Source organism: Ambystoma mexicanum, chromosome 7q (genome assembly GCF_040938575.1).
Source record: "Ambystoma mexicanum isolate Mex_15411 chromosome 7q, UKY_AmexF1_1, whole genome shotgun sequence".
Lineage (NCBI taxonomy): Eukaryota > Metazoa > Chordata > Amphibia > Caudata > Ambystomatidae > Ambystoma > Ambystoma mexicanum.
The window spans coordinates 1,042,830,828-1,042,843,863 of NC_090941.1; positions in this window are offsets into that span (position 1 = coordinate 1,042,830,828).

Sequence of the window (13,036 nt, forward strand, 5' to 3'; positions counted from 1 at the left end):
CCTGGCCTGGCCAGGCCTGGGACATCAACATGTGAGCCGTTGGACTTGCCCGCTGCCCTTAGTTAGTATTAGGTTTCCTTTCGTTTTTTCTTTATTTTGGACCGCTTGGACAATGGATCACATTTTTGTATATAGTTTTTTTATTAGGTAGTAGTTTTTGGTAGGTTTCATTTCTTAAGTTGGGCTCATGGACCCTGGATTCTTCAATTGTACATAGTTCTACATTGGATTCATCTTTTTAAATATTTTTTTTGTGTTCACCATGGAGCAATGGTTTTTACTTTTTATTTTCCCTTGGATTTGATTTGTTGAACTGGGAATTTGGACAACATTTCTTTTTGGATTTCTTTTGCTTATGTTTTCTGGATTTTCATTATTTATCGGACATGGACCATTTCTTTTGTTATTCCCATTGTTGTGTGTTTAATTTGATTTACGTTCATGTTATCTTTAATATATATTTTTTTATACTTCCATTTGTGGTATCATCTCATTGGTTTCATGCATGTCATAATATGGGTTTTGACATTCACTTGCACCCATTGTGTGTGTGTGAGACGGACATGTGATCATTTACATACTTGCCATTGGGGTTGTATCATGTAATTGGAATTTCTATGTGGGTGGATGCTATACGTGGGTGGGTCTTTGGCATGTGGAGGCTGGCCATAAGGGCCAGGGATCTAGATTGTGATGACGTGTTGGCTGGGGGACATGTGTGGGGGCTTGCTGGCAGGTGCCCTGCACTGCTCGGGGGTGGGGGTGCAGGGGACATGTGTGGGGGCCTGCTGGCAGGTGCCCCGCACTGCTGGGGGGTGGGGGTGGAAGGGGACATGAGTGGGGGCCTGCTGGCAGGTGCCCCTCAGTGCTGGGTGTTAAGACGGATTTCTGAACTCTGTCCTGGTGGCGCAGAAGTTCAGAAGGCCAACCTAATTACTTGGAACAGGGTAACCTCTGGACGAGCCAGACCAATCAAGGTAGCGATCACGGCGGTCAAGACTAGGTCTCAAGAGGGGTGAGGGTGACTGAAAGCCCGCAATGAGCACACAAAGCAAGAACACTTACAAACTACTCCAAACAGTTGTTATATTAAAAATATATACACATTTATTTCAAGGCCTTTAAAACAATGACCGTAGCGAGAAAATCACAATATAACGATAGTCAACCAACACATACTATATCAACACAATATATATACAAATACGACAGTCTCAAGCGTTAGATGCACGAAATGGGTAGTCCACCTAAAAGGGAAGGAAGACAGGCAGTGCGAAATAATGCTTAGACCCAGTTCGCCTTCAGAGGCACCTAACTAGATGGAAGTCCGAGCCCTGCGAAGAGTGGAGCCTTGTGCTCAAAAGTACCTGCACGCGCTGGTGCCAACGGGCAAAAGGAGAAGCTCTTCGAGGGAAATCAGGCAGTTCAGTTTAGTGCACAAAAGAAGAAGAACAAGTTCCGCGACTCAAGCACAGCCTCCACAGTGGGCAGAAGCAGAGCGCGAGTACGGACAAGGGTGCTGTTGGACACAGCGGGGAAAAGCAATGGGCTCCTGCAGGAGGGCGACCAGATCCTAGCTATGCTACTCACCGGTCCCCGATGCAAGCAGACCCAGGCTTCTCTGCGTCAGTTTCAGCAGCTGGCAGGTTCAGAAGAGCAGGGAACGCCTCGTCGTCGTGTTGAGTAAAAAGACGTCCCAATCGAAGAAACCCGCACAGTTTGTTACCACAGCAGGGCAACGGAGCGGCTGTGTGTATCTGAGCCAAATGTACACTACTCACTTCAGACCTGGGAACGCCAAGTGTACGAAGCGTGTGAGAGTGACAAGGACTCGAAATACTACCCAACCTGGCGGCGGTTACAGAGCAAGACTCCCGTGTAAGCTGGTCAGTCAGCTGGATGGCCCAGAGACGCTTCCGAAGGCTTACTGGCAGGAGATGGTGAAGATGCCGAGAATAGCTGTCCCCGCTATTCCAAGGGTCGAAGTACCAGTACAGGCCTTCTGGTTCGATCAAAGGTGAAAAGGGTTTCACAAGGCGACAGCAGTGCAGGGGAGAAGACCTTCAGCGGGTCACCAGCGATTCCTCGGTCGAGCCTCTTGATTGCAGGATACTTGGCTCCTGTATTCCTTCGTTCGTGAGAACTCAGGAGATCGACATGGTAGTGGTGTTTCCAGCCCCCTCTTATCCACGGTTCCCTTCGCGCCAAAACGGAGGGGACCCAATGGGAGATCCGCTCATCAACACTCACACCATTCGTGGACCAATCACGGACCACAGTGGTCCCAGGCATTCACACCACCCTAGACTCTCTGGCACCCAGGATGTGTATTGGGACCAGACATCCCAGCCCACATCCTGGAGGCACACACAAGACATGTAGAAGCCAGCGAAAGCATCCGTGTTTCGCGGGAAAGTACATGCCCAAATAAGGAAGGCCCCGGGTCGGCTCGACCCGGGGAAGGTGAAGGGAGCAAGACGGTCAGCGGACAGGACAAAGGAGCCTCATGGTCTGGCCATTTTGGGAGCCAGGCCACCATTTTGGGTTAAGCACGAAAAACGCGCTTAGAACGCCAAAAGGAGCTCAAAACACAAGAAACGATCGCTGCCACCATTCCTGTCCCTGAATCACTTGCACCGATCAGATACAATCCTAAACGAGTATCTAGGGACTGTAGAAGGCTAGAGACCCAAGAGAGCTGTAACTTAGCTTACAGTGCCCTCTTGTGTCATGTTGCACGAAAGCCGCAACATGATAAAAGAAACTACGGGAAACAGCGTTCCCCGGTACTGACTGTCTTAAGGGCATGTCAGTTTCCCCGTAAGAAAGGAGCGAAAGCCCAGAGGAGTGCGGCAGAAGGCTCTCCCATCCCTCTTTGACGATGGCTAAGGGTCCCCGGACGGGATGACCGAACAGAAGTTCGAAGGGGCTGAAGCCAACACCCTCCTGTGGTACCTCTCGGTAGGCAAACAGTAAGCATGGTAAAAGAAGATCCCATTTTCTTCTCTGAGGTTCCTTTAGAGCCCCAATCATGCTCTTTAACGTTCTGTTGAAACGTTCCACCAGACCATTGGTCTGGGGGTGGTAGGCAGAAGAGAACTTGTAGGTGACCCCACATTCTTTCCACATAGCCTGCATGTACTTCGACATAAAGTTGCTGCCACGATCCGACACAACTTCTTTAGGGAAGCCAACCCTAGTAAATATGCCAAGTAAAGCTTTTGCAACTGACTTGGCAGTTACAGTTTTCAATGGGATGGCCTCAGGATATCTGGTTGCATGGTCGACCAGCACCAGGATAAACCTATTGCCCGAGGATGTTTGCGGGTCAAGGGGATCAACGATGTCGATCCCTACCCTTTCAAATGGTACCCCCACAACTGGGAGCGGTACCAACGGAGCTTGGATTGTCGCGCCAACCTTACCAGACAACTGGCAGGAGGCACAACTCCTGCAGTGACTTTCTACTTGCACCCCCATCTTGGGCCAGTAGAAGTGCATGGATAACCTTTGCTTGGTCCTCTTCATACCAAGGTGACCAGCAAGGGGAACTTCATGCGCCAACTGCAGGAGGAAGGGCCTAACAGCAAGGGGAACCACCAACCTCCTATGGTCTCCTTCTGTAGACTCTGTGGGCTCACTATACAGGAGTCCACCTTCCCAATAAATCCTATGCGTCCCAGGAGGTTCACCCTCAAGCTGGGAGCAGGCCTGTCTCCTTAGGCCTTCCAGAGATGGGCACTCACGTTGGCCTTTACTGAATTTGTCCCTATCAGGACCTCCTTCAACTAACAAGTCTTTTAGTTCAGGATGATCGTTGGGGTCAAATACTTCAGGCATCGCCACCTCCTCGTCAGGCCCGGGCGATTGACCAACTTCCTCCACCGCAGTGGTAGGCGAGCTCGGGGGAATATTCTCTTTCCCTCGTCTTGACTTGTCGACTCCTTTCGCCTTGGGTTTCCCCTTCGGCTGGGGCAGCGTATTGGTCTTGGCCAATGCTGCCCGTGCTTGAGACCGTGTGTAGGGTCTTTCGGCAGTGTCTCCTACGAGCCCTAAAGCTCTGAGATCATTACCTAACAAGACCTTTCCCGGGACGTTTCTCTGAATGCTCACTGGAATCCTGACTGCTGTACCATTTAAAGTAAGATTTACAGGTATTACTGGGAACATACGGAGTGGGCCGTCAGCCAACTTAGTGGGCATCAGAGTAGCTCTGGCAACTTCCTCTGAGTCTACCAAGGTAGAATCCACTACAGTGCGACTGCACCCACTATCCCTAAGAGCTGGAGTATCTACTCCATTGATCAGCACACTGTCTTTAAAGTAGTGCTTGGTATTATCCGGAATCCTAGCATAAGCCTCTGCGACTTTAGGCTCCCAGGAACCCAGGAACACTAAAACTACCTCAGCCTCTATCCCGCTGGGAAATGAGTCTGAGGAGAAGGATGCTCCTGTAATCTCTTCTTCCTCGTAGGAGGAGAAGGCCAGATTAGCGGAGTGGACCCCCAAAGGTCTAACCTTACACCGGGGATCCCCCTTCACGTGGTCAGTTGCTCCACAAGCAAAACAAGATCCATTGGGTCTGTTTACATAGGGAGGCTTATTGTAACCAGCGTTCTGTTTCGGAGGCTGACCTCCACTACCCTGTCAGTTCCCTTGTGTCTTACCCTTATTTTTCTTTTTGTGGCCCTTATGAGAAGAAGATTTATCAGATTCTCCCCCCTCCATATCTTTGGACTTTTTCCCTTCCTCCTGCTTACCAGGATGAGTTTTGTCCTTATGGCACACTCGATGTGACACCCATAAGTCGGCTGCAATGGCCAGCTTCTTAGGATCTATCTCCTTCGAATCGGCCAAATGCTGCTTAAGCTCCGGGGAAGAAGATGCAAAAATGTGTTCCAGCATGACAAGATTCATCATGCCTTCGAAGGTAGAAACCTTATAACCTTTGACCCAGCCAGTTAAGTTTTTCAAGGATTCAGTGACATAAGATACCCAAGTACCACCTTCCTTTTTCTTATACTCTCTGAAACGTTTCAAATATTGGGCCGGAGTCTTCCCAAACTTTAAAATGAGAGTTTGCTTTAACATTGCGAAATCAGCTCGCTCAGCCTTCGACATTTCCATAATGGCACTACAGCCAGAATGGGGCAGTCTGCTGAGTAACCAGGCAATCTTATCAGCATTGTCAACTTGATGAACTTCGCATGCATACTCAAACGCATTCAGCCAGTCCATATGGTCATTCCTTTCCTCATACACACTGAGCAGATCTTTCGGAAACCGTGGGTGAGAGGAGGCCCCAGACCCATGTCCAGGACCCTTGGACCCATTTGCAACCTGAAGCTTGGCCAGTTCCAACTGGTGATCCCGGTCTTTTTGTTTTTCTGCCTGTTCGATTTTTAGTTTGGCTATGCTGAATTCAAGCTCCTTCTGCCTAAACCGCAGCTCTTGCTTCTTGAATTCAAGCATAGCCTCCCCATCAGCACTGGCAGAGGAAACATTAGACATCCCATCCTCCCTGTCCTTGTGGTCGCGATGGATCAGTGCAGCGGCAGAACCGTCGGTTCTACCAGTGAGAGCAGCCCCACCTCCTTCCGCACTGTCCTCAGAAGTTATAGCATCAAGCTGCGCTTCTTGCCACGCCACGATTCTTTGGATCATATCCAATTTCGTGCCTTGAGAGGAAACACCTCTCTTCGCACACATCTTTTTCAATGTTTCTGATAGGACTATGGCCTTTTTAAAGTTATACTACAACAATTCACTACGTGTCCTGGTTGGAATAACCTGAAATGCCTTAGTTCGAGCACAACACTGGATACCTTCAGTCGTATCCCACTGCTGCCACCAATTTGTTAAGACAGATTTCTGAACTCTGTCCTGGTGGCGCAGAAGTTCAGAAGGGCAACCTAATTACTTGGAACAGGGTAACCTCTGGACGAGCCAGACCAATCAAGGTAGCGATCGCGGCGGTCAAGACTAGGTCTCAAGAGGGGTGAGGGTGACTGAAAGCCCGCAATGAGCACACAAAGCAAGAACACTTACAAACTACTCCAAACAGTTGTTATATTAAAAATATATACACATTTATTTCAAGGCCTTTAAAACAATGACCGTAGCGAGAAAATCACAATATAACGATAGTCAACCAACACATACCATATCAACACAATATATATACAAATACGACAGTCTCAAGCGTTAGATGCACGAAATGGGTAGCCCACCTAAAAGGGAAGGAAGACAGGCAGTGCGAAATAATGCTTAGACCCAGTTCGCCTTCAGAGGCACCTAACTAGATGGAAGTCCGAGCCCTGCGAAGAGTGGAGCCTTGTGCTCAAAAGTACCTGCACGCGCTGGTGCCAACGGGCAAAAGGAGAAGCTCTTTGAGGGAAATCAGGCAGTTCAGTTTAGTGCACAAAAGAAGAAGAACAAGTTCCGCGACTCAAGCGCAGCCTCCACAGTGGGCAGAAGCAGAGCGCGAGTACGGACAAGGGTGCTGTTGGACACAGCGGGGAAAAGCAATGGGCTCCTGCAGGAGGGCGACCAGATCCTAGCTATGCTACTCACCGGTCCCCGTTGCAAGCAGACCCAGGCTTCTCCGCGTCAGTTTCAGCAGCTGGCAGGTTCAGAAGAGTAGGGAACGCCTCGTCGTCGTGTTGAGTAAAAAGACGTCCCAATCGAAGAAACCCACACAGTTTGTTACCACAGCAGGGCAACGGAGCGGCTGTGTGTATCTGAGCCAAATGTACACTACTCACTTCAGACCTGGGAACGCCAAGTGTACGAAGCGTGTGAGAGTGACAAGGACTCGAAATACTACCCAACCTGGCGGCGGTTACAGAGCAAGACTCCCGTGTAAGCTGGTCAGTCAGCTGGATGGCCCAGAGACGCTTCCGAAGGCTTACTGGCAGGAGATGGTGAAGATGCCGAGAATAGCTGTCCCCGCTATTCCAAGGGTCGAAGTACCAGTACAGGCCTTCTGGTTCGATCAAAGGTGAAAAGGGTTTCACAAGGCGACAGCAGTGCAGGGGAGAAGTCCTTCAGCGGGTCACCAGCGATTCCTTGGTCCAGCCTCTTGGTTGCAGGATACTTGGCTCCTGTATTCCTTCGTTCGTGAGAACTCAGGAGATCAACATGGTAGTGGTGTTTCCAGCTCCCTCTTATCCACGGTTCCCTTCGCGCCAAAACGGAGGGGACCCAATGGGAGATCCGCTCATCAACACTCACACCATTCGTGGACCAATCACGGACCACGGTGGTCCCAGGCATTCACACCACCCTAGACTCTCTGGCACCCAGGATGTGTATTGGGACCAGACATCCCAGCCCACATCCTGGAGGCACCCACAAGACATGTAGAAGCCCGCGAAAGCATCCGTGTTTCGCGCGAAAGTACATGCCCAAATAAGGAAGGCCCCGGGTCGGCTCGACCTGGGGAAGGTGAAGGGAGCAAGATGGTCAGCGGACAGGACAAAGGAGCCTCGTGGTCTGGCCATTTTGGGAGCCAGGCCACCATTTTGGGTTAAGCACGAAAAACGCGCTTAGAACGCCAAAAGGAGCTCAAAACACAAGAAACGATCGCTGCCACCATTCCTGTCCCTGAATCACTTGCACCGATCAGATACAATCCTAAACGAGTATCTAGGGCCTGTAGAAGGCTAGAGACCCAAGAGAGCTGTAACTTAGCTTACAGTGCCCTATTGTGTCATGTTGCACGAAAGCCGCAACATGATAAAAGAAACTACGGGAAACAGCGTTCCCCGGTACTGACTGTCTTAAGGGCATGTCAGTTTCCCCGTAAGAAAGGAGCGAAAGCCCAGAGGAGTGCGGCAGAAGGCTGCACTTCTCTGGCAAAGTCAAGAACAAGGTGAAAAACAACAGCAAAAAGTATAGGGGTTGCCACATGGAAGGAAAATTACCTACAATTACGAAATCTTTCCTAACACTGGGGGGTGGGGGTGCAAGGGGACATGAGTGGGACATGAGTGGGGGCCTGCTGGCAGGTGCCCTGCACTGCTTGGGGGGTGGGTGTGCAAGGGGACATGAGTGTGGGCCTGCTGGCAGGTGCCCTGCACTGCTGGGGGGTGGGGGTGCAAGGGGACATAAGTGGGACATGAGTGGGGGCCTGCTGGCAAGTGCCCCTCAGTGCTGGGGGGTGGGGGTGCAAGGGGACATGAGTGGACATGAGTGGGGGCCTGCTGGCAGGTGCCCCTGACTGCTGGGGGGTGGGGGTGCTGGGGGACATGAGTGTGGGCCTGCTGGCAGGTGCCCCTTACTGCTGGGGGGGGTGGGGGTGCAAGGGGACATGAGTGGGACATGAGTGGGGGCCTGCTGGCAGGTGCCCTGCACTGCTGGGGGGTGGGGGTGCAAAGGGGCATGAGTGGGGGCCTGCTGGCAGGTGCCCCTCAGTGCTGGGCGGTGGGAGTGCAAGGGGACATGAGTGGGACATGAGTGGGGGCCTGCTGGCAGGTGCCCCTGACTGCTGGAGTGTGGGGGTTCTGGGGGACATGAGTGGGGGCCTGCAGGCAGGTGCCCTGCACTGCTGGGGGGTGGGGGTGCTGAGGGACATGAGTGGGGGCCTGCTGGAAGGTGTCCCTCAGTGCTGGGGGTTGGGGGTGCAAGGGGACATGAGTGGGGGCCTGCTGGCAGGTGCCCCTAACTGCTGGGGGGTGGGGGTGCAGGGGGACATGAGTGGGACATGAGTGGGGGCCTGCTGGCAGGTGCCCCTGACTGCTGGGGGGTGGGTGTGCAAGAGGACATGAGTGGGGGCCTTCTGGCAGGTGCCCCGCACTGCTGGGGGTGGGTGTGCAAGGGGACATGAGTGGGGGCCTGCTGGCAGGTGCCCCTCAGTGCTGGGGGGTGGGGTTGCAAGGGGACATGAGTGGGGGCCTGCTGGCAGGTGCCCCTGACTGCTGGGGGGTGGGGGTGCTGGGGGACATGAGTGGGGGACTGCTGGCAGGTGCCCTGCACTGCTGGGGGGTGGGGGTGCTGGGGGACATGAGTGGGGGCCTGCTGGCAGGTGCCCTGCACTGCTTGGGGGTGGGGGTGCAAGGGGGTAATGCGTTGGTGATCACTAGTGCAAGGTGACATGTGGCTTGGCTGGGGAAGCATGCCCATGGTGAATGGGCTGCCTGCAGGGGCCGTGGAGGGGTGCAGACTAGTCCCCTGTGGTGTGGTCTGCCTGCAGGAGCCGTGGAGGGTGTAGAGGGAACACCTGGGAGGACCCACACTGCCAATTCACATGTAGGACTCCCCTGCACCCCCGAAATACACGTACCCCACTCGCACAGGGCCTATCGCGTGTGAAACTTGCCCACACCCCAGTAATACACGTACCCTGCTGAAATCGCGTGTGGAACTTCCTGTGCACCCCTGTAATACACGTACCCCGCTGTAATCACGTGTTAAACTTCCCCGCACCCCAGAAATACATGTACCCTGCTGAAATCGCGTGTGGAACTTCCCGCGCACCTCATAATACACGTACCCTGCTGAAATCGCGTGTGGAACTTCCCGCACACCCCTGTAATACACGTACCCTGCTGAAATTGCGTGTTAAACTTGCCCGCACCCCAGAAATACACGTACCCTGCTGAAATCGTGTGTGGCACTTCCCGCGCACCCCAGAAATACACGTACCGTGCTGAAATCGCGTGTTAAACTTCCCCGCACCCCAGAAATACACGTACCCTGCTGAAATCGCGTGTGGAACTTCCCGCGCACCCATGGAATACACGTACCCTGCTGAAATTGCGTGTTAAACTTGCCCGCACCCCAGAAATACACGTACCCTGCTGGAATCGCGTGTGGCACTTCCCGCGCACCCCAGTAATACACGTACCCTGCTGAAATCGCGTGTTAAACTTCCCTGCAACCCAGAAATACACGTACCCTGCTGAAATCACGTGTGGAACTTCCCGCGCACCCCTGTAATACACGTACCCTGCTGTAATCGCGTGTTAAACTTCCCCGCACCCCAGAAATACACGTACCCTGCTGAAATCGCGTGTTAAACTTCCCCGCACCCCAGAAATACACGTACCCTGCTGAAATTGCATGTGGAAGTTCACGCGCACCCCTGTAATACACGTACCCTGCTGTAAGCGTGTGTTGAACTTCCCTGCACCCCAGAAATATACGTACCCTGCTGAAATCGCGTGTGGAACTTCCCATGCACACCTGTAATACACGTACCCTGCTGTAATCGCGTGTTAAACTTCCCCGCACCACAGAAATACACATACCCTGCAGAAATCACGTGTGGCACTTCCCGCGCACCCCAGTAATACACGTTCCCCGCTCGGCGTTTGCTGTTTGGCAGCCCTGTATACTGGTCCAGGGTTAGCGCAGCCCTTTGCACTGAATTGTGAATTTTGATGGCTTTTCCTTGCACGAGGGCGTTCTTGGGGGTGTAACTGGCGCTGCTGCAGGGTCGCTGCGCCACTCTGCGCCACGGCTGGTTTTGGAGGCTAAAATCCATGAATACGCTGTGCGCGGATATCTATTTTAGCGCACGCGGCTGGCGCAGACATTCGCACGTGCACACTGTGCGCCACTTTTGTGCGAAATTCTGTGAATTACCCTGTTCTGTTCTCCCAATGCGGCCCCTTGCCCTTAAATGGCCTACGTCAAATGAAAAAGCAGGCAATTGAAGAATGCCACCAAAATGGAAGAATGCAAAGCCTTTTTCACTGAAGACAGCACATGCTACTGTATAGTGTGATAAGATAATCTGTTCAGGATCACAGTTTCGCACAGTGGTAAGGGGAGGCTGGGAGTTCTTAAACCTTTGTTGTATCATTTCCATTGTGGTTACCTAATCACCTCCCCCAACTAACACCTTATATTCTTCATTGGGGGTGGAAATATATTGTCATGCTGGATGTTGTCCAGCTTTTACAAACTTCATATGAAGGTAAACTGTTTGATCTACACCATACTGATGTACATTGAATAATTGGTATTTTCTATAGCAAGGACGTTTTGTGTAGAACAGTAGGTAACCAATCGCTGATGTGCATTCCTCTCAGAGTCAGGAACATCTGTGTCCGCTTCACCAGGATTGTGTACTCCGACAAGGGTTTAAGACACTGAGCTATCTTTAACCAGCGTTGTACTTAAACTGAAAAATAAGCATTTTAAGTTCAGTTGCTTCACACAATCATTATATTCACCAAAGTAACGTGAAAACAGAACACACAATAGAGAACAAACACATTAGAGCTGCTTCAGTGAACACAAACCCCCCTGCAGCATTAATTGTCAACATTTACTAGGATGCAGAATTAATCTCCAGTCTCGCCACTGTTTGCTAAATGTCCAATCATTCTTTCCATTTTCAGGGGGAAAGAAAGCTGGAAGGACACTTGCAAAGAATAACAAACAAAAACAAAGCAATAGGGATCAACATTGTACATTTGTGAAAAGAACTAGTTCACAATGTTAGTAAAAATCAGAAAGAAAGAAAGAGAGAGAGAGAGAGAGAGAGAGAGAGAAAGAAAGAAAGAAAGAAAGAAAGAAAGAAAGAAAGAAAGAAAGAAAGAAAGAAAGAAAGAAAGAAAGAAAGAAAGAAAGAAAGAAAGAAAGAAAGAAAAGACACCTGTACACAAGTATTTCTAGGCGCAACAAGACAAGGGGGGGGGCAGAGGGAGGACAAAACATCGATCTTACTAGGCCTTATGTCATTGAGATTGCGTATGTGCAGGAAAGTGGATGGGGAGAAGTGCAGGTAATCAAAAGTTCAGCCATCTTGTGGCTTAGTGCAGGTAAAAGAGACTGCAGTCAACGGCTGGCTCTTAAGCGCAGAGAGAGGGGACAGTAGGGTTTCAGATACAGACCAAGAGGCAGTGCGAGGTGCAACTGGACAAGCGGGGACCTGGGCCCAGGTTCAGAGGGTGGCCAGGTGACACGTGCGTGGACCAGATGGGTCATCAGCATGGGGGAGGAAGAGAGAAAGAGGAAGTGAAGAAGAAGGTTGTGAGTTACTTCTGGAACTGGAGGTGGTTCTGTTCAAGTTTGAGAGAGGCAGGTGGCACACATATGTACCCGACTGCACAGACAACACAGGCCAAGAGAACAGAGCCACAGGACAGCACTAATAGGGAAATAGGTAGAGGGATGGAGAAACAACCCACATTGACAGAGAGAACATAGAGTGCGCACCTTGCAGTGCAACGCTCACAGAGAGAGAGCAGTAGTAGATTGGTGTGTGCTACACCAGCACACCTAGTAGACATGAATCCATTTTAAAACTGGGCCTTGTTTGCACATCTAATTCCAGTGAGTGGTACTGAACATGGCAGACAGCTCAAGCATTGGAATACATAGTCTCTGGACCTCACGGTTGGCTGTGCCTTGAGGATCCTTGAGCATCCTGATGAAGACGGACTGTCCCCACGCCAGGATATAACCTCGCTTGGAAACCATACAGAAGATCATTTTCTCTGTATAGTCTTGAAACTGATCTGCAAGTGCAATGTGCAGTGTTGTGCCCTCTCAGTGGGCCAAGGAACAGTGTCTGGAGAAGATTCTTCACTTCTGAATTGTTCAGGTCATTTGGTACCTGAATTCTGACGATAGATGTGTTGGTTCTATGACTAAGAGCCTCTCTTATTATGGGCAAGCTACCCTTCAAAGTTATTGCTGGAAGTTTGTCCTCAGGGGGCCCGGATGCCTTACTCCTGCCGACCAGTGGCACACATGTTTAACTGGACATGGACACAAAGGAAAACATTTATTCCGAACTATTATTATTATTCCTATTAGGTGATTTATTGAAAGTGCACCGACCTTCTGCAAGCAGTAAAGCACTTTACAAGCCATAGGGGGAAGAGCATGGTGTGGGCGGCAGAGATACAAGGAAGGAGGATCTCACAAGGGCGAACGAAGGGGAGGGCGGGCACTTTGGCTCTAGAAGCAACCAGAGGAGGAAGCAGCGATGAGCCTCAGGTGAAGTGGGGAGATGAGGGTCTAGGGAACTAGGTTTTAGGAAGAAAGCCATAAACCAGGAACATCTTGGGCTCCTTCCTGG